This window comes from Telopea speciosissima, chromosome 9 (assembly GCF_018873765.1).
Source record: "Telopea speciosissima isolate NSW1024214 ecotype Mountain lineage chromosome 9, Tspe_v1, whole genome shotgun sequence".
In the NCBI taxonomy this organism is placed as follows: Eukaryota; Viridiplantae; Streptophyta; class Magnoliopsida; order Proteales; family Proteaceae; genus Telopea; species Telopea speciosissima.
Genome location: NC_057924.1, coordinates 47,121,410 through 47,146,169, shown reverse-complemented (window position 1 = coordinate 47,146,169; position 24,760 = coordinate 47,121,410). Strand labels below are relative to the sequence as shown.

Genomic DNA, 24,760 nt, shown 5'->3' with positions numbered 1-24,760 from the left:
AAACAGGACTGCACTAAAAACCGATGATATTGAACTGAACTTAAAAAATCGAACCAGAACTAATAGCAGCCCAAAATTCATTAAAAATACACTTTTTCTTCATACTATTGAATATATTTACAAGGTAATCCGTTAATAAACAGATAATATAAACCAAAATCAAATCAAACCGAAACCAATTCTCTTTTATTGGATATGTTTTGGACTCATTCATTCTCACACCGAATCGGGTGAAACCAAACCAAAATGGGTCCAGACCTATGGATTGACACCTCTAGCTGAAACTAGACAAGTAGCCCAATAAATAAAAATAAAGACTAATAGATGGGTAAAACTGTCATATAATATTTTGCCGCGATTATTCGTTTGGCACTTGGCACTAGGGACAGGGTACAGGAGTTTAAATGCATACGGGAAAGAAAGAAAAACTACGAGACAGTCAAGACAGTTGCGAAACAAGTGCAGTAGATATTTTGCAAGAAAGAGGAAAAATTAATGCAGAGAGAACCAAAATGACGGAAGCGAAGTAGAGAGGCACAACTGCATTAGAAACAGGGGAAGAAAGGAACATACAGAACAGAGACCATCGGCATTGGGACTTGTTTGGCTGTTTTGTTTTTTTTTCAGCAATGCGGCCTAGGGGTAAAAATCGTGGAGTTTTCTGTATCTCTGCCTGTAATCAGGAGATCGAGCAGCTATCAAGAGAAAGTAGCCGATACAGCCTCTCTAATGCGCTTCTTCCTTCACTTGGGGCCAAAAGCAGTCGAAGTGTTAAGCTGCGTAGGTTCATTATTTCGCCTTATGACCATCGTTACAGGTGATGGGTCTCTTCCCTTTCATCCTATTCTCTTTCCTTTTGAATTTCTTGAAATGGGTTCTTTCTTTCATTTTTCAATGATTTGATGACCTTGCTAAAAACCCAAATTTTCACCTGCTGTTTTCGTGGTTCTTTTTAGTAATATTTCTTTGTTGATTTTGGGTTATCACATTGGAAAGAATTTTTTATCTGTTGGAATTTTTCAAAAGGATGCTAATTTTAGATGTGTGATCTTTTTTATGATTCTTTTTTTTTCTAACGGAAGCTTCTCAGGTTTTTCTAAGTTCGTAAGGATTGTGTTTTTGGCTACTCAATGCTAAAAATCAAGATAGCGAACATGTTGTAGTTTGGATTTTGGTTGATTAATGGAGAGGAGAACTTTGAATTGTTCTGTAGTTGATTAACTTATTCTATTTAAATTATGTGACGAGTAAAGATTTGTGGCTTCTTGCTCGAGCTGCTTCATTGAGGGATTTGTTATTGTATATTGAGAAATGCATGATGACTTTTTTTGGTTTTGGGATGGGGGAGAAGGAAAAGGAAAATGTCAATAAGTCCTGCATCATTGTTTTTGTACTCTTTTCTTTATCTGAAATAGAATTTTTTTGTTATTTATATAATCCTGATAAATCCAATTCATGACCAAACTAATAATTTTTATTGGATGGTTTCAGAGTTTTCATACCCTAATAATAAAATTGAAATTTTCTTATTACTAAATTTATCCTTGATTGAATTAATACTTGCAGGGCCTGGGAGACTTTTCTGGTTGTTCTTGTTGTATAAATTGCTTGGGTATCTCCATTTGAATTTGGATTCCTTAAAAAAGAGAGGGGACCTCTTGCAATTGCTGATAATGTAGTTAATGGGTTCTTCACTGTGGATATTGTACTGTAATTTTTTGTCGCCTTCCTTGATAAAACTACTTATCTCCTCATTGATGACCATAAGCAAATTGCTTGGAAGTATGTGAGCACCTGGTTTGTCTTTGATGTCATATCCACAATCCCCTTGGAAGCGCAGAGTATTTTTCCTCCACCTCTTAATTCGTATGACTTCTTCAACATGCTTCGTCTCTGGAGACTTCGAAGAGTCAGTTCTTGCTAGGTATGGTGGGTTTTGAAGCCCCTGAATGAGATGAACCACTCCCCTCCCCTTCCCCCCAACCCCCCCCCCCCCCCCCCCCCAAAAAAAAAAAAAAAAGAGAAGAAAAAGAAAAGAACTGGCTTATTTTGGTACCAGAATACTAGAATTGTGAACTTTGATATCTGTACCATAATTGTCCACCTTGCACTTTATTTTAATGGATTGGAGAAAGACAGGCATTTCAATTACTTCTGGGTTCGATGTGCAAAACTAGTATCTGTGAGTTTCTATCATAGATCTGTGTCTGTCTTATAAAGGGTAGCAGCTCTTTAGCAATTAGCTAAGTTACCAGGTTTTGAATGTTCTTGCAGGTAACACTCTTTGCAGTTCACTGTGCTGGGTGCTTCTACTATCTTCTTGCTGCACGTAACCATAACCCAAAGTCTACATGGATTGGAGCTTCTTATGAAAATTTTCTTGATACAAGCATCTGGGTACGTTATGTGACATCATTGTATTGGTCCATCACTACGCTCACAACTGTTGGCTACGGTGATTTGCATGCTCAAAATACAAAGGAGATGATCTTTGAGATCTTCTACATGCTTTTCAACCTTGGATTTACAGCATATCTTATTGGAAATATGACCAACTTGGTTGTCCATTGGACCAGTAGAACTAGAAAATTTGTGAGTGATCTTTTCTTCTTTTGCCTATATCCAATATCTGCTAAGAATTCTAGACTGATGAAAGTTGCAAACACAATTCTCCATTCATATGTTCGTTGTTAATATGATAATATATTGTATACTGGATAGTGAACATTCTTTCTTGTTGCAACCTATTGACAAGTTATTATGGTATTGAGGAGTATTTGAGTATAAGAATATTTGTTTGGTCTTGACTTTTGATTCTGCGGGGTGAGCTCTTTTCTTATCCTCCTTCCATTGTTTATTATGTCTTCATGGACTTATAGAGGGATACTATTCAAGCGGCATCCGGTTTTGCACAATGGCACCAACTCACAATACGCCTGCAAGAGCAGATGCTTGCCCACTTGTGTTTGAAGTTTAGAGCAGACTCGGAGGGACTGCAGCAGCAAGAGATTCTTGATACCCTGCCTAAAGCTATCCGATCAAGTATATCTCATTTTCTCTTTTACTCTCTAGTCGACAAGGTCTACTTGTTCCATGGAGTGTCAAATGATTTGCTTTTTCAGCTGGTAACACATTAATAACACTCACTAAACTTATCAAATTTGTGATTAATGTGTTTTTCTTACCTTATCATCTACTATTCTATAAAATTTTCAGGTCTCTGAGATGAAAGCCGAGTATTTCCCCCCCCCCAGGGAAGATGTGATCTTGCAGAATGAAGCACCAACAGACTTCTACATACTGGTTACTGATGCTGTGGTGACTACTTAACTTCTGTTATGCTTTTGTCTTCTTATATCTGACTCTCAAAATTAAATTGATGCAACGATTAATGGATTATTATCAGTCTATGATAGGGATATTTTACCCCTCTGTTAATTCTTCCAAATAATGGCTTCTGATGTTGGAATTGCCCTCCAGGATCTTGTGATACTCAAGAATGGAATAGAACAGGCAAGTGTGATTACCAAAAGCCGCCTTGATAAATATATCATACCAGAAAATTTCTTAAAAGGAAAATAGAATTGTAGTTCTAATAAATAAAAGACTGAGATGGACCAATGAATGAATGCAGGATGTTGGAGAGGCAAAGATTGGGGATGTCTTTGGTGAGGTGGTTACAGGCCACAACTGTTCACGGTCCGCACTAAACGATTGAGTCAGCTGCTCCGGTTGAATCGTACTGCATTCTTGAATATCGTCCAGGCTAGTGTTGGAGACGGGACCATAATTATGAACAATGTCCTTCAGGTTTGTAGAGCTGGCAGCCGTGATGATAATGTTGTTCTATTTAGATGGTTACAAAATGAAACCCCTCTAGAGATAGAAGTATATGGGCTCTCATAGAAATACTATTGTGTGACATCAAAATAAGCTAGTAAGAGGTTTTTGGTATAATATTTTGTTTGTGCATAGTTGTGACGTATATATGTGGTATTCATATTTCATTTTTATGGGTGGGGCAGTATTTGAAGGAGCTGAATGACCCAGAGATGCAACGAATTCTAGCAGAGACAGAGAACATGCTAGCTCGAGGTAGACTGGACCTTCCACTCAGTCTATGCTTTGCAGTGTCTAGAGGAGACGATCTATTGTTGCATCAATTACTAAGAAGGGGCTTGGATCCCAATGAATCTAACAACAGTGGGCGCCCTGCTCTGGTCCATATTATTACTTTTGCTTCTACAATTGATTTAAGTATTTCATGTTTCTCTATAAAACTCTTATGTGAACCCCTTTTTTTAATTTATTTTATGTATAACCAGCATTTAGCAGCATCCAAAGGATATGAAAACTGCGTCCTACTTCTACTAGACTATGGAGCAAATCCCAACAGCAGAGGTATGTTCAAGCTGACAATCAGTTAGTAGATGGGCCCATTTATGTTAGCAAAATGCAGTGGATGCCCTCCCTCCCTACAGTCTGGACTTGCCTGCCCTTGTATTCTGAAAGGGAATTCTAAGACAACCCTGGAGTTTCTTTAGGATGCATTAATTAATTTTAAATGTTGAGCAGGAAAGTGAAGAAAATTCCCTCATGTTAAAATCAAGTCCCCTCTATATTCTTCTCCTCACACTTTTTTCCTCTCTGGACTGTTTTTAATATTTTAACATTGTTATAATATCAGAAAATAATTACCCAGACCAGAGGTAGAAGAAGAAGAAAGAAGAAGAGAAGAGAGGAAGAAATCCATGCAAACCCCAATAGGGAAAAGGGCCTGCGGTAGAACTGAATGTTCTATCTCAGGTCATTGACTGAATTTATTATATTAAAACAATAATACTAATGGGACAGAATTGCCCCCTACATAAACCGATATAGTAAAAGACAAATAAATAGGAGTAGAAAGACATATCTGCCCCTATAAACATTTATTTTAACTAATATTAGTTTATTTCTTTTGTCTGTTTGCTTGTTTAATCAAGATACTGAATATTTGTTTCACATCCTTTTAACACTTTCATCTCCTCATGTTCACTCTTCTGGGTGGGGTAGTGCTGCTCTTACAAACACAGATTCACTAGTCTTTCTGTACCTTTATGGCTCTCTATTTCTTCTAATTGGTTCTTGCATAACTTCCTGAAATTGTAGAGAGAAAAGGAGGGTTGGGTTGGGTTGGGGTGGGGGTGGGAATGGGTTAATTCATGCTTTGGATATAGATATCAAGAGTTGGTGTGCTAATAGAAGCTTTGTTAGTCCACCTTATAATCTTTATCAACAGGTGCAAGTCTAACGCAATACCCTTCCTAGACTCTCTAGTGGGGACTTCTACAATCTTCTACATCAGTTTAGGGTTTATTTAGATTTTGTGCTTATTAATGTGAACTTTAGAAGGAAGGTCGTGCTTGGCGCATTGGTCAAGTACTCACTTGCTGAATTCTTGGTTACGGGTTCAAGTCCTGGAAACAGCCTCTCTGGAAACAGGGGTAAGGCTGCATACATTTGACCCTCCCCAGACCTTGCTAAACATGGAAGCCTTGTGCACTGGGTACGTCCCTTTTTTTTTTAAATATAATCTTTAGAAACATATTAAGAGTTCTACAATTTCAGTTGAGAAGAAGAGTTGAGAGAATAGATTGGTTTGTCAATAGTGATAATGCTGTTTGTTATTTATAAGTTGAATAAAGATAATGTAGTCCTAGATAGACAAAGGTCTACTAGGAGCCAGGCAAGTTAGGATCTTCTGAAACAGCTGGCCGATTGGGCAGAATTGTAGTTTTAGGTCAAAAACTAGGGTTATGTTTAGGGTAGTGAGGTTGGAACTTATTTGGTAATGATAGGCTGGTCTAGGGGAAGCTAATAGTGAAGGTTTGAATGATGTTTAAATAAAAAATTAAAATTCAGAAATTTAGGGTTAGGGTTTCGGGTTTTGGGAGAGAAGGGGGTGATGGATTTTAGGGTTTAGAGTGAGAGATATGGACTGGGGTTTGGATCGAGTACTAGGGACAGTGTGGGGGAGATTCGGTTGTAGTTTGGAAAGTTTTGGCTGGTTGAATAATTCTAGACAGATTTTGGGCTTTGGGATTTAATGGGGATGAGGGGGGATTAGGGTTTAGTTGAAGGTTTTGGGGTAGAAGCTAGGATCGAGTGTAGGTAGGACTGTGAAGGTACTGTGATTGAAATTTAAATGTAAATTGATGGGGGGAATTGGGCTGCACAGGAATTTTAGGGTTTATGGAGTTAGGGTTTAGTGGGAACCGATTGGGGAAATGTAGGTTTAGGTTGGAGGATTAGGAGAAGAAGGATAGTTGCAGGAAAATTAAATTAACTTACTGGATTTTGGGTTCTTCAATGGCAGCTTGAAGATGAACTTGAGCAGGACCTCCCGATCTTAACAGATGCAAGGAGTCGATCGGAGTCCACCAATCCCTTCCACCTTGATATGACTCTCAAGGCCTCCTTGATATTACCCACAAGGAACATTCCCAAAGAGCTGAACAGCAGCAGCAATGGAAAACAATTTTTTTTAAGTTTGAATAAATCTGTGGGAGAGCCTGCCACGTTTTATTAATATAATAGGCCTAAGGGCCTGATTCCTAAAACAAATCTGATTCCCTCTCTCTTCAGAAATTGTGAAGAGGTGGGAATAAACAACTTAAAAGCAATTAAAACACCTAAAATCTAAAAGATTCCTAAGTAGCCAATAGGATATAACATCCTAACAGCCAATAGGAACATTTCACTTAAATTGAACCAAGTATGAACTGGTTCAATTAAGTTTACAATTAAAAAAAAAAAAAAAAACTAAGTATAGAATGCAGAAAATTAAAACTAAGGCTAAAATAACTAAGTATAAAACTAGTCTAAGGCTCCAACACATGGCCCTATAATTAGGGCAGCTTGACTTCCTTGCAGATGCTTGGATCTGCATCAGCTCTCCCCGTCTTAAAAACATTCATCTCCAATGAATGGGTGAACCTCTTGCAACCATCTGCAGGATTCCAAGTGCTGTCCTGGATTGAAGAAATCTGACCTCGTACTTTATGGTGATGAGGGGGAAACAACATGTGATTAGCAGCTTTAACACTTCCTGGACAGAATTCTGGTGAGGCTAGAGCAGTAGGAATAAAGTCTTCAACTCGTGGAGCCTTCTCTTCAAAGAACCAAGATGGCATAACAAACTCTATGTGTTCAACCTCCATAGAGCCTTTAGTGTTAGTAACCTTCTCATCGAGCTCCACCTCTTCAAGAACAGCATCTTGAATGTTATTGTCTTCCTGTGGAATTCCCTCAACCATCTCTTCATCTTCTGCCACTTCATCCATCAGTACTTGAGTAATAACATGAATACCTTGAGTATCATCACCCAAATCTTCATAGTAACCAACCTCATTATCATCATTGGATGGGGGATAAGCATGTAAACCTGGTTCATCATTATCATCAGGGGTTTCATCTGCTTTTGCAGCCACATTGACATGTTTATGCTTTTATGGGCACTCCCTGGCATAGTGCCCAAATTCATTGTAGTGGAAACACTTGTGAGGATCATTATTGTCCATGGGGGCTTTACCCTTATGATCAACATGTGGAGGAGTTGTAGGGCGGGAAGAACTACCAACAGAATAGCCTGATTGAGTAGAATCAGCAGCAGAATTTCCAGCTTGAGTGTGACCATTGGTGGTAGACTTGAATGCTGGAAAAGCTTTGTTGGTGTCTTCAGTAGAGGAATCGAATCTTCTATTTCCAGCCAATAATTCTTCAGCCTTCAATGCCTTCTCAAAACAGTCCCAAATATCTCTAACATCAGCTTCTCCAATACCTCTGACAATATCAGCCCTCAATCCTAATCGAAATCGAAATAACATCTGAGTAGTACTCTCTCTCGTGCCAGTGCGAGACGATAGAGCATCGAAGTTTTGCATGTACTCAGATACAGCCATGGTCCCTTGGAGTAGGGAGTTGAATTGATCTTGTACCTGTGCTCTGTAATGCCTGGGCAAGTATTTCTCCCTCAAATCATATCTCATATCAGCCCATGTAGTGGGAGCATGACCATCAAGTTCCATGTCCCTTTATGCAGTTTGCCACCATTCTTGGGCAGGGCCAACCAACTTGGTACGTGCCAATCTGATGCAGATTCATCATCGAAATGGGCTTATTTCTTTAGGAATAAGTCTAGGGTTGAGTTACATACATGTTGGGCCTTTGATCCCAGGGGTTTCTAATGTAATAGGCCACTTTTATGGGCCTAAAATATGGGTAAATAGGTTGCATACGGGATTAGCTCCCATACTTAGATTTTTATTTGGTGTTTTAAATTGAACCGGTTCAACCAATGGTTCAATTTAAGTGATTTTATTAGTTTTTCTTTTAGTTGTTTAGTTGGACTGGATTAGGACTCTATTTTGAGTCTATTTCAGTTTCCTAGTCAGTTTAAGTTAGCTAATAGGTTAAGGATTGGGTTAGGCCTTTCCTTTTTAGTGTAGGAGTCTAATTTTGAGTCTTTTATATAAGGTTTTAAGGGGGTCAAGTATTGAACACGAATTTGATTAATAAAAACTCAGCTTTATGCTTGCTGCCTTTGTTGCTGCCTTTGCTCCATCGTGAGTGTGCCTTGTGAGTAATATCAAGGTGAAGGGATTGGTGGATCTCCAATCGACTCCTTGCTTCTTGTAGATTGGGAGGTCCTCTCTTAGCTTTTCTTCAATCGGCTACTGTTGGAGATCAGTGTTAATTCAAGTAAGTTGTTTAATAATTCTGCAATTTCATTCCTCTTCTTAATCCTCCACTTAACCCTAATCGATTCCCATAACCCTAGCCTCACTCTAAAATCTGTCTAGCCTTATCCCTCCACTTGATCTTAGTTGCAGCTCAATCTATCCATCAAAACCCTAAATCCAATTCTGTCCTAAATTGCAGAATTTCGTAACTCATCCAAACCGTAACTTCTTTATACCAAAGTAACCCCCTAGACATGCCCATTAATACCCTATAAACCCCTTTCCCAAAATCCACCCCTAACCCTAGATCATAGTTGTCACGGCGTCACGGCGATCCAAGTCGGTGGAAGGGTGTCACGTCGATATATCGACATGTCGCCCGCCATGGCGTTGCCATGGCGAGCATGTCGACCATGTTTAATTTTTTATTTTCTGTATTTTTAATGTCATTTAGTATGCTATAATATATGTCCTATAACATCAAAAATCAACATGAAAGTGTACTACACTACTACTAATATACTATGCCACTATGGTTTAATTCATGAAAGTGTAACTAATATCCATTAGTGTATATGAAAGTATGAAAAATTGAAAATATAGATTAACCTATCAAATAATTGAAAGCAATAGTAAAAATCAAATGATAGGCTAACTCTTCAAGCTTGATAGCAATATTCTTTCTTTAGTGTATGTGATTTGGAGCAAAGCATCTAAGCTATTAAATGGTTTAAAAAAAAAAAATTTTAATCTAACTTTTATATGTACAAATATCGACCGATATGCCAACATATCGTGGTATGGCGTCCATGGCGACGCCATGGCGTCGCCATGGAAGCCATATCGAACGATATATTGACATCCACCATGGCGTAGCTCGATATGCCCCCTCTCCCAACGCCAGGACGCCATGGCGGCGCCATGGCGACGCCATGGCGACGCCATGGCGACGCCATGACAACTATGCCCTAGATCCTAAAAACATGCCATTTTTACAAGGCCTCTAACCCGGAACCCTAGATTTCCAACTTCATCCAAATCAATCCCAACCTACACCAATAGACTCCTAAAAACCTGCACATCATTACCAAATAAAACCCTAGCTTGAAACGCTAACCCTAACCCTAATTCTGCCTTAATTAACCTAAGCTGTCCCAATTGGCCAGCCTTGTTTGGTGATCCATTACCCTGGTTCCTAGTGGGACTACTTCTACCTAGGACTACATTACAATCTCATCAACCTGTCTTCAGGCAAGTCATACCAATCAAAATAGTCATCAAGGGCAACAAGCCAATCATAAAATACCTAAGGATTATGGTTCCCATCAAACTCTTTCAACTCGAGCTTCACCTTCTGGGTGTCATACCTTCAATTAGGAACTTCATCACTAGTGAAATAGGATTTCATGTACTCTTCAAAGTTCGGTCTTCTAGGTTCTTCTCTGTTTCTATTCCTGTCTTCTCTATGCCCATCTCTGTCATTCCTATCATATCTGCGTCTATCCCTGTGATCTCTGTGATCTCTAGAGTAATCTTTGTGATCGCTGGAGTGATCTTTATGATATCTGGAATGATCTCTGTGATCTCTGGAATGATCTCTGTACTCTCTGGGTTGATCTTTGTGAACTCTGGAGTGATCTCTGTGATCTCTGGATTGATCTCTGTGATGCCTTTCTCTTCCCAGAGTTCCATGCACTTCGAATTGAACTTGAAATCTGTCCTCTAATAGGGGATCATTGCAGTCCCTAAGAGGTGCAATCTATTTTTGCTCAATTACTTGCAGCATTTCAGTGATAGTTCTAACCTCTTCAGTTAAGGTCTTTCTGATCAATAGTAAATTTCTGAAACATCTCTAACATTGCTGCCATAGGATCGGGTGGGTGTGGCAACACTGTATTTAGCACTGAATTGCCATGTTGATCCATGGCTCTGATACCAATTAATGCAGTCCTAGATAGACAATGGTACTAGGAGCTAGGCAAGTTAGGATCTTTTAAAAGAGCTGGCAGATTGGGCAGAATTGTAGTTTTAGGTCAAAAACTAGGGTTACGTTTAGGGTAGTGAGGTTGGATCTTATTTGGTAATGATAGGCAGGTCTAGGGGAAGCTAATAGTGAAGGTTTGAATGATGTTTAAATAAAAAATTAAAATTCAGATATTTAGGGTTAGGGTTTCGGGTTTTGGGAGAGAAGGGGGTGATGGAATTTAGGGTTTAGAGTGAGAGATTTGGACTGGGGTTTGGGTCAAGTAATAAGGACAGTGTGGGGGAGATTCAGTTGTAGTTTGGAAGGTTTTGGCTGATTGAATAGTTCTAGACAGAATTTGGGCTTTTGGGTTTTAATGGGGATGAGGGGGAATTAGGGTTTAGTTGAAGGTTTGGGGGTAGAAGCTAGGATCGAGTGTAGGTAGGACTGTGAAGGTACTGTGATTGAAATTTGAGAGTAAATTGATTAGGGGAGGGGGGGAATTGGGCTGCCCAGGAATTTTAGGGTTTATGGAGTTGGGGTTTAGTGGGAATCGATTGGGGGAATGTAGGTTTAGGTTGGAGGATTAGGGGAAGAAGGATAGGACAATTAAATTAACTTACTGGATTTTAGGTTCTTCAATGGTAGCTTGAAGATGAGCTTGAGCAGGCCCTCCCGATCTTAGCAAATGCAAGGAGTCGATTGGAGTCCACCAATCCCTTCCCCCTTGATATGACTCACAAGGCCGCCTTGATATTACCCACAAAGAACACTCTCAAAGAGCTGAACAGCAGCAACAATGGCAGCAACATAGAAATCGGTTTTTTTTTTTTTGAGTTTAAATAATTCTGTGGGGGAGCCTCCCACGTTTTATTAATATAATAGGCCTAAGGGCCTGATTCCTAAAACAAATCTAATTCCCTCTCTCTTCAGGAATCATGGAGAGGTGGGAATAAACAACTTAAAAGCAATTAAAACACCTAAAATCTAAAAGATTCCTAAGTAGCCAATAGGATATCAGATCCTAACAGCCAATAGGAACATTTCACTTAAATTGAACCAAGTATGAACTGGTTCAATTAAGGTTACAATTAAATAAAAAAAAAAACTAAGTATAGAATGCAGAATATTAAAACTAAGGCTAAAATAACTAAGTATAAAACTAGTCTAAGGCTCCAACACTAGGCCCAATGATTAGGGCAACTTGTCTTCATTGCGGATGCTTGGATCTACATCAAAAGGTTACAAATATAGTATGCTGAGTCACAATACAGCCAACCCTACATACATCGAATCTCGACGGTTACATAACCCTTATACTCAATACTCCCCCTCAAGTTGGTGCATGGATATCCTTCATGCCCAACTTGGGTACAACAGGATGAAATAATTTAGATGTTAACCCCTTGGTGAATACATCAGCTAGCTGCTCCTCTGACGAAAGGAATATAGATCAGGCCTTCTTCAAGTTTTTCTTTGATGAAGTGTCTTTTAATTTCAATGTGTTTAGTCCTATCATGTTGAATTGGATTATGGGCTACACTGATTACAGCCTTGTTGTCACAGTAAAGACGCATAACATAGTTGTCAAGGCGTCACCTAGGTGTATTGGATGCCTTGTTGGTGTTGCCTTGATTTTGGACCTTCTCTAACGCCTTGGGTTACCTAGACGCTGTGACAACTTTGACGCATAGGCCTTTCATAAGTCAATCCTTGATCAGCATGTAATAACTTGAGCCAAATAAGCTCACAGACACCTTGTGCCATTTCTTTGTACTCTGCTTTAGCACTTGATTTGGACACTACAGATTGCTTTTTGCTACACCATGTGACCAAATTCCCTCCAAGAAAAGGTTGAGCGACGATCATCTACTGAGCTTGTCTAATCGGCATCAGTAAAGGATTCCAACTTGAGATTACCATTGTTCAAGAATAAAATGCCTTTTCCTGGGGAAGATTTTAAATACCTCAAGATCCTGTATACGACCTCAAGATGAGTTGTCCATGGATCATGTAAGAACCGGCTTACAACTCCCACACCGTAGGCCACATCTGGACGAGTATGAGAAAGGTATATCAATCTCCCCACAAGACGTTGGTACCTCTCCTTGTCCACCGGATCACCTCCCTCACTGCTCAGTTGATGATTCACCTCAATAGATGAGTCTACAGGCTTGAACCCAAGCATCTTGGTCTCCTCCAGAAGATTTAGAACAAACTTCCTTTGAGAAATGAAGACACCCGCGTTAGATCGGGCTACTTCAATTCTTAGGAAATATCTGAGCGGTCTTAAATCTTTGGTTCCAAATTCAGTTGCCAGCCGAGTCTTCAACACACAGATCTTTGTGTCATCATTGCCAGTTATGACTATATCATCAACATAGACTATGAGGGTAGTGATCTTGCCTTCCTTGTGTTTGGTAAACAGGGTATGATCAACATCACTCTGTTTGTATCCCAATTTCTGCTTTGCTCTTTGAAACCTGCCAAACCATGCCCGATGATATTACTTGAGACCATGGAGAGATTTTTTCAGTTCACAAACTTCCCCAACTATGGATGGTGAGTCAATTCCAGGAGGAACATCCATATATACCTCCTCTTCAAGATCTCCATTGAGGAAAGCATTCTTTACATCTAACTGCTAAAGATTCCATCCAAGATTTTCTGCACAGTATGACAATGCTCGAATGAAATTCATCTTTGCAACAGGGGCAAAGATGTCCTGGTAGTCTATGCCATATGTCTGGGTGAAGCCCTTGACAACCAGTCTTGCCTTGTATCTTTCAACGGTCCCATCTGCTTATTGTTTTATGGTGAATACCCACTTGCACCCCACCGACTACTTTCCTTAGGGACAAGGAACAAGCTCCTAGGTATTATTTTTCTTCAAGGCCTGCATTTCGTCTACCATAGCATTCTTCCATTTCTGATCTGTAATAGCATATTTCCAACCCTTTGGAATGGATATAGAAGAAAGAGAAGAAACAAAGGTATGGTAGGAGGGAGATAATGATTCAATAGGAGATAAAGTTTGAATAATGACGGACAGATTTGAAAGCTTCAAAAAATCCCAGGACAGGATCTTAAACCAGGGAATAAATCACACTTAAGAGATAATCAGACTGTAGTAAAGCTGATGGAAAAGGGTATGAAACAAAATAGGAGAAAGTCAAGCTGTTAAGTACAAGTTTTAGAGTATCGGTATCGGGTATCGTATCGGTCGGGTGATTTTAAGAGACGTATTGTATCATATTAGAGATACGTATCGAACGGTGTCGAAACGCATGAAAATGGTCAAAATACACATTGAAATATACTTTTGGATGCAAAAAATGATATAAACAAGCAATATATAACATATATCATGCATAAACACTAAAATGGAGAATAATGTATAACCAGACAAGTGCGTTAAATTGAAATTGTTTAAAAGATGGTGTTTCATACATGTTGTAATCGTCTTTAGGCTCTATAGCCATGAAGAGTATTGGATGATGAAAGGATGATGTTGTAGCACTCCTTGATTCATTTTTGAGTCCATAAGTGTGAAAAACCAAGATTAACTGCAAGATTTTAGTCTCTTGGTTGAGAGTTTTCTTTCAGTTTTTCTGTTAGAATAGGAGTTGTATCGAGTTTGTGAGTGAAAATGGCTTTTTTATGGAATGTATTGGTATGTATCAAGCTGTATCGGTTGATATGTATTGATACGTATTAAACCACCCACAAAACCCTTTACTGGATATGTATCGATATGTATCGATCGTATCGTATTGTATCGGCCCATATCGGGGATACAATCCAAGACAATTCATTTCAAAAACAAAAAAGAGATGTATCGGTATCGGCCGATATGATAGGTACCGATACTTTAAACCATAGTTAGGTAGCAGTTTAGGGACCTGGAAAAGAACAGGGGTATATGGGTTTGGGTCTGAAATATGGCAGAGGCTAATAACACGGGTTATTAAGTAATCAGCAGGCTAGGACACTCCTACTGATTTCATAAACTGGCTGAAAACTGCTGGAATTGATCTCAGGGATAGGCTGAGTGAACCAAGGTGATATCTGCTGATCCACTGGTCCAAAGGACCTGAAAATTGGATCGAGTGATCCTCTCACAGGGGGTGAAACTCGATCAGAAGATGGGAGGAAGTTGATGGCTGGATTGGGCTGAGGGTTGAGGTGATGGAATTAGAAGGTAGAGGACAAAATTAGAAACTAACTAGAACTTATGTCTGGACTTGCAACAGTGAAGAACAATTGTTGAAGATAACGCTCCATCAACTTTAGAGTGATGTAGGGATGAAGAACACTATAGATATCAGTCTCCTGGGATTCCAACCGCAAGGAGTCGACTAGATGGATCGAACACCAGCCCCTTCCTCCTCAGATCAAACATGAAGGATACTCCATTGGGAGCAAGCAAGCATGCAAACAACATCAACTTGTGCCCTCTTGGGTTGCTTTATAGAATAATAGAAGGGAGCAGCAGGGGTCCAAAATTAGAAGTTTCCCAAATTAGGAAGCTTCCAATTGGTCCCCCTTTGCTTGGAGTACGAGGCACAATCAGTTTTCAAACTGATGCAAACTAATTGTTGAAAATTACTAATAAATAAAATAGAAAGTAAAAGCAAGTTACATCAACTAGATCACTTGACTGGACCACAACTTAAACTGAACCAACCGGTTCGTACAAATACATAAGGAATTAAAATAAGACAAAATAACTTAAACAACCCAACACCAAAATTGTGGCTGCTAGGCAGCAGCCTTCTTCTTTCTTGAATTCATCTTCAGATCTGCATCAACTCTCTCTAGCTTGAAAACATTGGTCTCCGACGAATGGGTGAAGGACATAGCGCTCGTACAAGTCGGGATCAAGCTTTTTGAAGTCATTGGCATAAATCCAAGTGCTATCATGTCATGGGCGACCCTTCCATTTGACGAGAAAGGTTTTGTAACCGGTGCCACAACGAGTGATTTTGTAGGTGTCGTTTAAAACCTCCTCGATAATATCTTCTTGTTGGATATATGTGTCCATCAAACCCGGTTCATATTGTTTCAACCCAGTGTACTATGTATTGAACATTTCATACATTTTGGTTTAGTATGATCACACGCGATATAAAATTTTTGAGCAATGTATGTCCATAAGTTACACTTTAAATTGGTAGTCACGACTAGGGTTTGGGCTGGGCACCCTTATCATATGGTCTTTGCATTGGGTATGCCTAGACATGATGCCAGGGTACGAATGCGAGTATACACATGGGTGTGTATTGGCGAAGAATCTTAATTTGTCGATTCCCTCATGTATTACTGCTGGATTTAGGTTTGGGATAGACATGCGTCACCGAGGCGTAGTATCTGAGAGGGCCTTGTCACTGCATAATGTGAACGTAATCTTTGGTTCACTAATGATTGAAGTTCAAGAGAACTAAAGCCAGTGTTTTGGGAATGCGTGAATATTATGTGAGTGAAAGAGTTCCTCAACATGGTCTCCACTGCTCGATTGAGGAACATTAAGGAGAGTTTGTTTGTGGATGGTTGGATCAGAATTAGGATCCTGTACCGTTTTGTAAATGGTTTTGCAAAACATATTTTCACATAAAATGATGTATTATATTTATGTCTTTGGTTAAAAGTTTTTAATCGTGTTTTGCAGATTCCAATCACTTACACAGATGCTCTGATATGGATATGTACTATGCAATGGAGTTTGGTAGTACTAGTTTTTACATGACCTAGATTTCATGATGATGATGATGTTTAATGGAGGGTTGGTGCATAATTGTTATGCAAGGGTATTTCTGGGATTTGCTAATTAATAATTAATTTATTTAATCATAAATGGGTTTGATGCAAATAATAATTAATGGCCCATTAAAGATTAAAATTTTAATTATTTTATTTTCTTGTTAGATTTTGCTTCTTTACTAATTAGAAGCCCATCAGGGTTTAAGTCAAATAGGAGAGATAGTGTCAGACTCTCACTAGGAATAAAGGAGGGTGCTCTTTAGAACCCCATCTATTTAAACACACAAGGTGGGGGAAGACTAGCACTTCCCTGGACAAATTTTCTCTCCCCCCTTGTGGAACCCGAATTCTCTCTCCTCTCTCTTCTTTCTTGCTCTCTTGAGTGCTGAAGCTGGTTAGGGTTTTTGGAAACCCTAGTTTTCTAGGTTGGATCCGGTTCTTGGAGAAGAGGTTTTGGTTTGGCTCATTGATCTTCTATTGCATCAAGGAGATTCAAGTTAGGGTTTCTTGAAGTGCTTGTTAGACGAAGAATCATTATCTGGAGTAGGAGCAACACTTGAGGCTCTACAGGTTAGCAGATCTTGATGTTTATTTTATGCATTAAGTTTTATTAATTATTTGGTAGCCATAGGATGTGAAAAAAACCCGAATCGATCTTTTTCCGTTGGACATTCGGGTATGGGATGGTTTCCTTTTTTTCATAGGATGGAAAAATGGTGTTCTTTCTCTTCTTGTTTTTATAGGATACAAAAAGAGAGAGTTTGATAAATTTTTATTGTACCACAAATTTCCTATGATTGATTTCCCATGGGCAACCATGGAGTTGATCCCATGACTACACCAACACTTCTGTCGGTGGCTTAAGTTGGGGCAGCCTTAGCAGTTGTTTAGTGTCACCTTCGTCAGAGTGATGCGCCACATAAAGGTGTAAATCAGCCACGTTGAAGATGTTGCTTATGCTCATGTCATCAGGTAAGTTGAGCACATAAGTGTTTGGTCCTATTTGTTTCAGTACCTTGTACGGACCCATCTTTCTTGGGTGGAGTTTAGTGTTGACACCCGGTTGGAACCTTTCGGGATTGACACGAACCATCACCATGTCTCCTGGTTGAAACTCCACATATCATCGATGACGATCAGTTGTAGCCTTGTAGACATTGTTGCTAAGAGCGATTTGTCATTGAACCTCAACATGCACCTCCGTGATATGGTGCAAAAACTCATCAGCTTCAATGCTAATGCGGGCTTGTAGTGGTACTGGAACGAGGTCAATAAGTCACCGTGGTTGAACTCCAAGTAAAATTGAGGAGTACGACCTGTCGTCCGATTCATTGAGCCATTGTAAGCAAAATCAATGATGTCGATTATGGCTAACCGCATCTTCTCAATCTCTGACTAAACACCTTGTGGAATTCCGTGAATACTGGCTTGAGTCAGTGACTACAACCATATTTATTTATCATAAAGAGAAGAACATTCTGGAACGAGTACAAGGACAGAAATACCCTTATGACTATTCTACCCCTGAACCCATATTACAACACTCCCCCTCAAGTTGGTGCATACATATCAAACATGCCCAACTTGCTAATTATAGGAAAAAATAACATAGTACTGATTCCTTTGGTAAGGACATCAGCCATTGTTCACTAGACTGAATAAATGGGATACAAATTATTCCTTGTTCTAGCTTCTCTTTGATGAAGTGCCGGTCAATCTCAACATGTTTAGTACGATCATGTTGAACAGGGTTGTGAGCAATGCTGATTACGGACTTGCTATCACAGTAGAGCCGCATAGGAAGATCAACATTCATTCCCAAATCTTGAAGAAGCCCCTTGAGCCAAAAAAGCTCACAAATACCCTGTGCCATAGCTCGGAACTCAGCTTCAGTACTAGACCGAGCCACAACAGCTTGCTTTTTGCTTCTCCAAGTAGTTAGGTTTCTTCCAACAAATGTGAATACCCAGATGTGGACTTCCTGTCATCAGGACTGCCAGCCCAATCTGCATTAGTGTATGCTTCTATCTGGAGATGGCTATGTGGAGAGAACAAGACTCCTTTCCCCAGAGATGACTTAAAGTAACGGAGAATTCTGTATGCTGCTTCCAAGTGAGAAGAGTGAGGATCATACATGTATTGGCTGACAAGGCTTACAACAAATGTGATATCTGGCCGGGTATGTGAGAGGTAGATCAGTTGACCAACTAACCTCTGATAATTGCCTTTATCCACCGGGTCACCTTCCTTACTCTTCAAATATGTGTTGGGCTCCAGAGGGGTATCTGCTGGTTTATACCTAAGCATCCCTGTTTCTTTCAATAAATCCAAGGTATATTTCCTTTGAGAGAGAGATATTACCTTAGCTGAATAGGCAACCTCAATCCCTAGGAAGTACCTTAATCTACCCAAGTCTTGTTAAGAAAACAATTGCCAGAATGGCGATTTGCAGAAGAAAAACAAAAAACAGAGAAGAACAAGCAACACAGAACACTAGAAATTTACGTGGTTCACCCCCAAGATGGGAAGCTACATCCACGGCCGAGCAATAGAACAAATTTCACTATTCTCTGGAAATGTTACAAAACCACTCTTACAGCTTTCTCAGAGATAAGAACATTATATAGAGAAGCCCTAAACTGAGGAAGTACAAGAATACCCCTGGACCCAGAAATTGCCAAACCTGACAGGGTCGGACCAGAACATAACGCATATCCCAAAATATACCGTTTCAAAGATCTCGACGAGCCCAACAGAAGACAAAGAGCCTCAGTATGATTTTTGGGAATGGTAGTAGCTGAGAGGGACAACGTAAAATTGTGAACAGAAGACAGAAGGTGGGAAATAGATACATACTTATCAATGGAATGGACAACATTAGACTTTTAAGTGCAAGAACGAATACCTTAGCGCTTGGCAATTGGCAAGTCATCAAAGGATGAGGAAATCGGAACTTCACTAGAGGAAGGAGCTGGTGGAGGTAGAGAAACCGTTGGAGCTGGAGGAATCTCGGCCTGTGGAGCTGCTCATTCTTGTCGTTGATAAATCTGTGATGGTGCTCTGGGAGCATTAGGGAAAGGAACTAAGACAGGGACAGGCGGAGGAGTAACCATATGCCAATCATCCACAGACATGGAGGGAGTCGAAAGATAATAAGAACTCCCTTCAAAGAAAGTAACATCAGCACTGACAAAGTACCTATGGTCATAGGGTTGTAACTTTTATACCCTTTCTGGGTAGTGGAATAACCAAGAAAAATACACTTAGTGGACTGAGGTGACAATTTGTCAGTGGTAACATGCAAATTGTGAACAAAACAAATGCAGCAAAAAATACGAGGTGGTAACCGAAAAGCAGGTTGCCCGGGAAAAACAATGGAAACAGGTGATTTGTCAGCAAGAACAGGCATAGGCATGCGATTAATCAAGTAACACGAAGTGAGCACTCCTTCACACCAAAAGTGCTTCGGAACATGCATATGCATCATTATAGTCTGAGCTACCTCAAGTAAATGCCTATTCTTCCATTCGGCCACCCCATTCTGTTGTGGAGTGTATGAAAAACTAGTTTGATGAATAATACCACGGGCAACACAGAAATCTCATTTTGCACAAATTCTAAGGCATTATCAGAACGAAATACTTTAATAAACATATCAAATTAATTTTTTATTTCAGTAACAAAATTTTGGAATATAGAGGGAAACTCAGAGCAATCCTTCAAGAGGTACAAGTGTACAACCATATAAGACGAGAGTGATCGTCAACAAAAGTAACAAAGTACGCAAATCCACTCCTATTCCTGACACGACACGAACCTCAAATGTCCGAATGGACCAAGGAAAATAAAGACGAACTACGAACCACAGAGCGAGAAGGGAAAGAAGCACGATGATGCTTACCCAACTCGCAGGCTTCACACTCAATTTTAGACAAAGACTTAAAAGTAGGAAACAGTAACTTCAACCTAGCTAAGGACAAATGACCTAACCTACAATGCCACTGGAAAGGAGTAACACCATCAACAAAAGCAATAGCAGCAGAAGACACAACAGCAACACCACAATCCAGATAATATAGTCCATCCTTTTCACCCCCTCCACCAATTTTCTTCCTCATGTGAAGATCCTAAAAAGCACAGTGAGTAGGAAAAAAGGTTACCGAGCAATGTAAAGCCTTAGTTAATGCACTTACAGATAGAAGATTCAACGGTAATTGAGGAACATGTAACACAGAGGAGAGAGTAAGAGAGGAAGGTGATACTGTACCATGCCCAGACACCGGGGTAGAAGAACCATTAGCTAGGATTACTGGTGAAGATTGAGTATTATGGGAAAAGGATTTAAATAACGAAGACTTTTTTTTTTTGTGGTGAGAATAACGAAGACTCATCAGTCATGTGAGAGGAAAACATAGAGTCAATGATTCAAGGCAAGGAAGTGGTGGAAAAGAAGGCTGGTGTACCTGCATGACCAGAGTACCAGAGGAAGACGGTCCAGTGGATGTGTGAGTGGAAGCCTCTAGACTCTGCAATCGCCGTAGTAACTAAGAAAATTCATCACAAGTAGGAGTTGCAGTAGAGCTGCTACCTGTTATTGTACCTTGTGAAGCATCACCAGGAGAGACACCATCAAGACTACCATCTGTCACAACATGATTGGCTGATAGAGCTGCCCAATCTGGTTTACCATGTTTATCCCAACAATAATCAACAGTGTGACCATTCTTCCCACAATGAGTGCACTTCCTAGGGGGTTTGTCACTGGAGAACCCACCAAAGAAGCCACCAGGGCCACCACCACGGCCTCCCCCTAAGCCACAGCCACGGCCTCTACCACGACTAGCAGTAAAGGCAGAATTGTCTTTGGGAGAGGATTCAGCCTTCACAGGAGCAGCAATACGCTGAAGGCGAGAAAAAGTATCGCCAAGGGTAGGCACGGTTTTACCAGCAAGAATATGGCCCTTCACCTTTTGCAGATCAGAATCCAAGCCTGCCAGAAATTTAGAAACAAAAAACTCATTCCGCTATGCCTTGAGTTTGTCAATATCAGTTGTGAGAGGCTGAAAAACATTTAACTCCTCAACAAGACTTTTAAAGGAACTATAATAGTCTTGAAGAGGTTTAGCAGACTCACAAAGCGGAAACAACTTCTCATAAAGGTCATATGCCCGATTCATATTTTTCTCTTGGGAATAGGTGTCCTTCAGATCATCTCAAACACCCTTGGCTAGAGTATGAAACATCACATTCGCAGCAATATCAGGTTCCATGCTTTTCACAGCCATAACAGAATCACTGCATTTTCTTGCATCCAATCTTCATAATCATGAGCATCAGGAGTAGGAGGATCAGTGGTAATATATTTGAGCTTCTTTTTAACCATGATATACACCTTCACAGCCTGAGCCCATAATAAATAATTGGAACTGCCCTTGAGTTTGATAGTGGTAACATTCACCGTATCAGTCGAGGAAGTAGCTGCAGTGGTAGCTACAGTCGAAGCCTTATCTTTATCCCCAGGCATGGCCACAATATCAACACCAGCAGTAAAAACAATACGAACAGTCCTCCAACAATCCCCCAAAAAAAATCCCAACACCAAGTACCCGATTTGAGCACAGAACTGAAAATACCCAAATCCAGAAGGAAAAATTGCAACAAGAAGAGCACCACCAAATAAGCAACCAGTAATCCTCAGGAGAGAGACCATTACCAATCCTAGGATGTGAAACACAGTGGAGAAGACTTCCACAAACCACCCACAAGCAGCAGCACTTGGATAACACCACAAAAAAAAAATCGATTACAGGGTGTTACAAAACCCTGACAATAATCGATTTCTCAAACATGGGGAGACAAACCTTGAATTTTGCCGAAGTTAAACTCACCATTAATCAGGCATGATAAGCTCCCTTCAACAGAACCAGAGCAAGCAGCAATATGAAGCATACAATCAGCACCCCACATGGCAGCAGCAACAATCAAAAAACCAGAGCAGAAAAAAAGAATCGATCTCTAGTAAAGAAGAGATCTTTGAAGCTTAACCAGAACTTTACATAGCACCAATAGGAACACAGCCAAGGGCTAATTCAATACTCCATTCATCAATACAGGAGTCTCTAATCCATCAAAACAAAACTGCAGCAACAGAGGCTACACACCACCAAAAAAACACTGGAAAGCGAAAGAGGAGATCAGCAGAAGAGGATTAGGGGATCTCTTCTACTGATTAGTATGGCTCTGATACTATGTTACAAACCAGAACCTAACTAATCAGGAAAAAAGAGAAGAAAGAGCACACACTGCCGATGGTAGAAAGGAGAAGGCAGCCTGCGATAGAAATTTCAGAATACTCTATCGCAGGCACCTCCCTCAAATATATATATTCCTGATATGAGAGAAAATAAGTTAAGAGGTTTATAGAATTACCCCTAACCTATTACACATAACACCCTTACAACTAAGGACAAGAATATAATGAAAATACATAAAAACCCAAAACCCCAAAGTTGTAAGACAAAAATACCCATAATTCTTAATGTTTGGGAAAAAACTTCCCCATCCTGCCATAGTGCAATTTCCCCCTCACATGGATTTTTTTTTTTAATATTTTCTCTCTTGCTCTAAATATGTGGGTTCCATGTAGATGATGGCTTTTTCAGGACACCCATTTATATGGTGTGCAGATTCCTCCCCACATTTGCAACACGGGTAACACTCTCCCATTTTATTTTTTAGGAATTTTATGTATTTAGAATTTGTTTTATGGACAAATTGTCAGAAAACTTCATTTACATACAAAGGTTTTCAGAATATTGAACTTATTGAAGGGCTTCAGCAAAATATTTTTTTTTTCTTTTCTAATAAATTTTGAGATCCTTGCAGATTCAGAAGGAAGTGTTCCACTATGGGAGGCAGTACTGGAGAAACATGAATCGATTATAAAACTTCTGGTGGACAACGGCGCAAACATCTATTCTGGTGATGTAGGTCTGTTTACATGTATTGCTGCAGAACAAAATGACCTGAACTTGCTCAAGGACATTATATATTATGGAGGGGATGTGAAACTGCCCAATAGCAATGGAACGACAGCACTTCATGTGGCAGTTTGTGAGGGGAATGCTGAAATAGTTAAGTTCCTGTTGGACCATGGAGCTCACATTGATAGGCCTGATGCTCAGGGCTGGACCCCAAAGGGTCTAGCAGATCAGCAGGGCCACGAAGAGATAAAAGTTCTATTCCAATCCAGACAAGAGATCGGTGGCCAAACCTCCTTTCGAGTTACAGAGCAGCCAAGGGTGCGCAACCTCGGTAGATTTACAAGCGAGCCAACTCTTCGCCCCTTGTCTGAGGAAGGTATAGCCACTCCAACTGATGCGCCAGGGAGGGATAATCATCGGAGACGCAATTCTAACAACTTCTACAACTCACTGTTTGGGATCATGTCAGCTGCCCATGCAAGTGAAAGAGTTGTACATTCACCTGTTGGCTATGTTCCATTTAACAATAGTTCCCAGTATTACCCTGCCCGAGTTATAATTAGTTGCCCAGGACTTGATATCATCGGGAAGTTCATTCACCTGCCGGATTCCTTTCCAAAGTTGCTCGGGATCTGCACTCAGAAATTCGGGTTCAAACCCACAAAAATTCTAACTAAAGATGGTGCTGAAATTGATGAGATAGAGGTCATTAGAGATGGTGATCATCTTGTTCTTGTTAGTGAGGACAGCTAAACCCTTTATGTCTTCCTCTACATGGCTGAGGCTGAAGTGTGATGTTTAACCACATGGGCACCCTGTGGATTGTTATGTAGAATTCTTGATTCGGTTGTACAATAGATTGTGGCAGAAAAGGGGGACAGAGGAAGCAGGAACGGTAAAAGATAGTACTTGCTGTCAACAGTCATTTATGGCTGGGGAGAAACTTCCATGATCCAGTCAATGGTTGAACACCAAAGATTATATCGTGTAGAGGGAAGCTTGTACCTTCCAGGAATTTGGTTTATAGACATAGAAGCTTAGTAGTTTTCTTGGGCTTTTGTATATTGCTTACACCACTTTATGTCTAGCCTTCTTTGCTGCTAACGGTGGCCCTTCATTACATTGGTTGTGGAATCTGATGGGTTTTAAGGAACCAAGTGGTTATGGACCTTGGATGTATTTCCATGAGCCTCAGGGTTTCTGGTGTATATTTGATGGTCATACTTGTTGATTATCTCTATGATTTGTTTGGTTCTCTTCGAGTCTCCGTTGCGCCAATTCAACCAGCCTGGCCTTGGTTGTTCCCTGGAGTTATCTGGTCTTCACTGTAT

The 24,760-nt window shown here is 40.0% G+C and overlaps 1 pseudogene; it reads left to right on the top strand.

Moving 5' to 3' along the window:
- Positions 1–596: 596 nt before the first annotated feature.
- LOC122639419 lies at positions 597–24,237 on the top strand (annotated as a pseudogene).
- Positions 24,238–24,760: the final 523 nt, after the last annotated feature.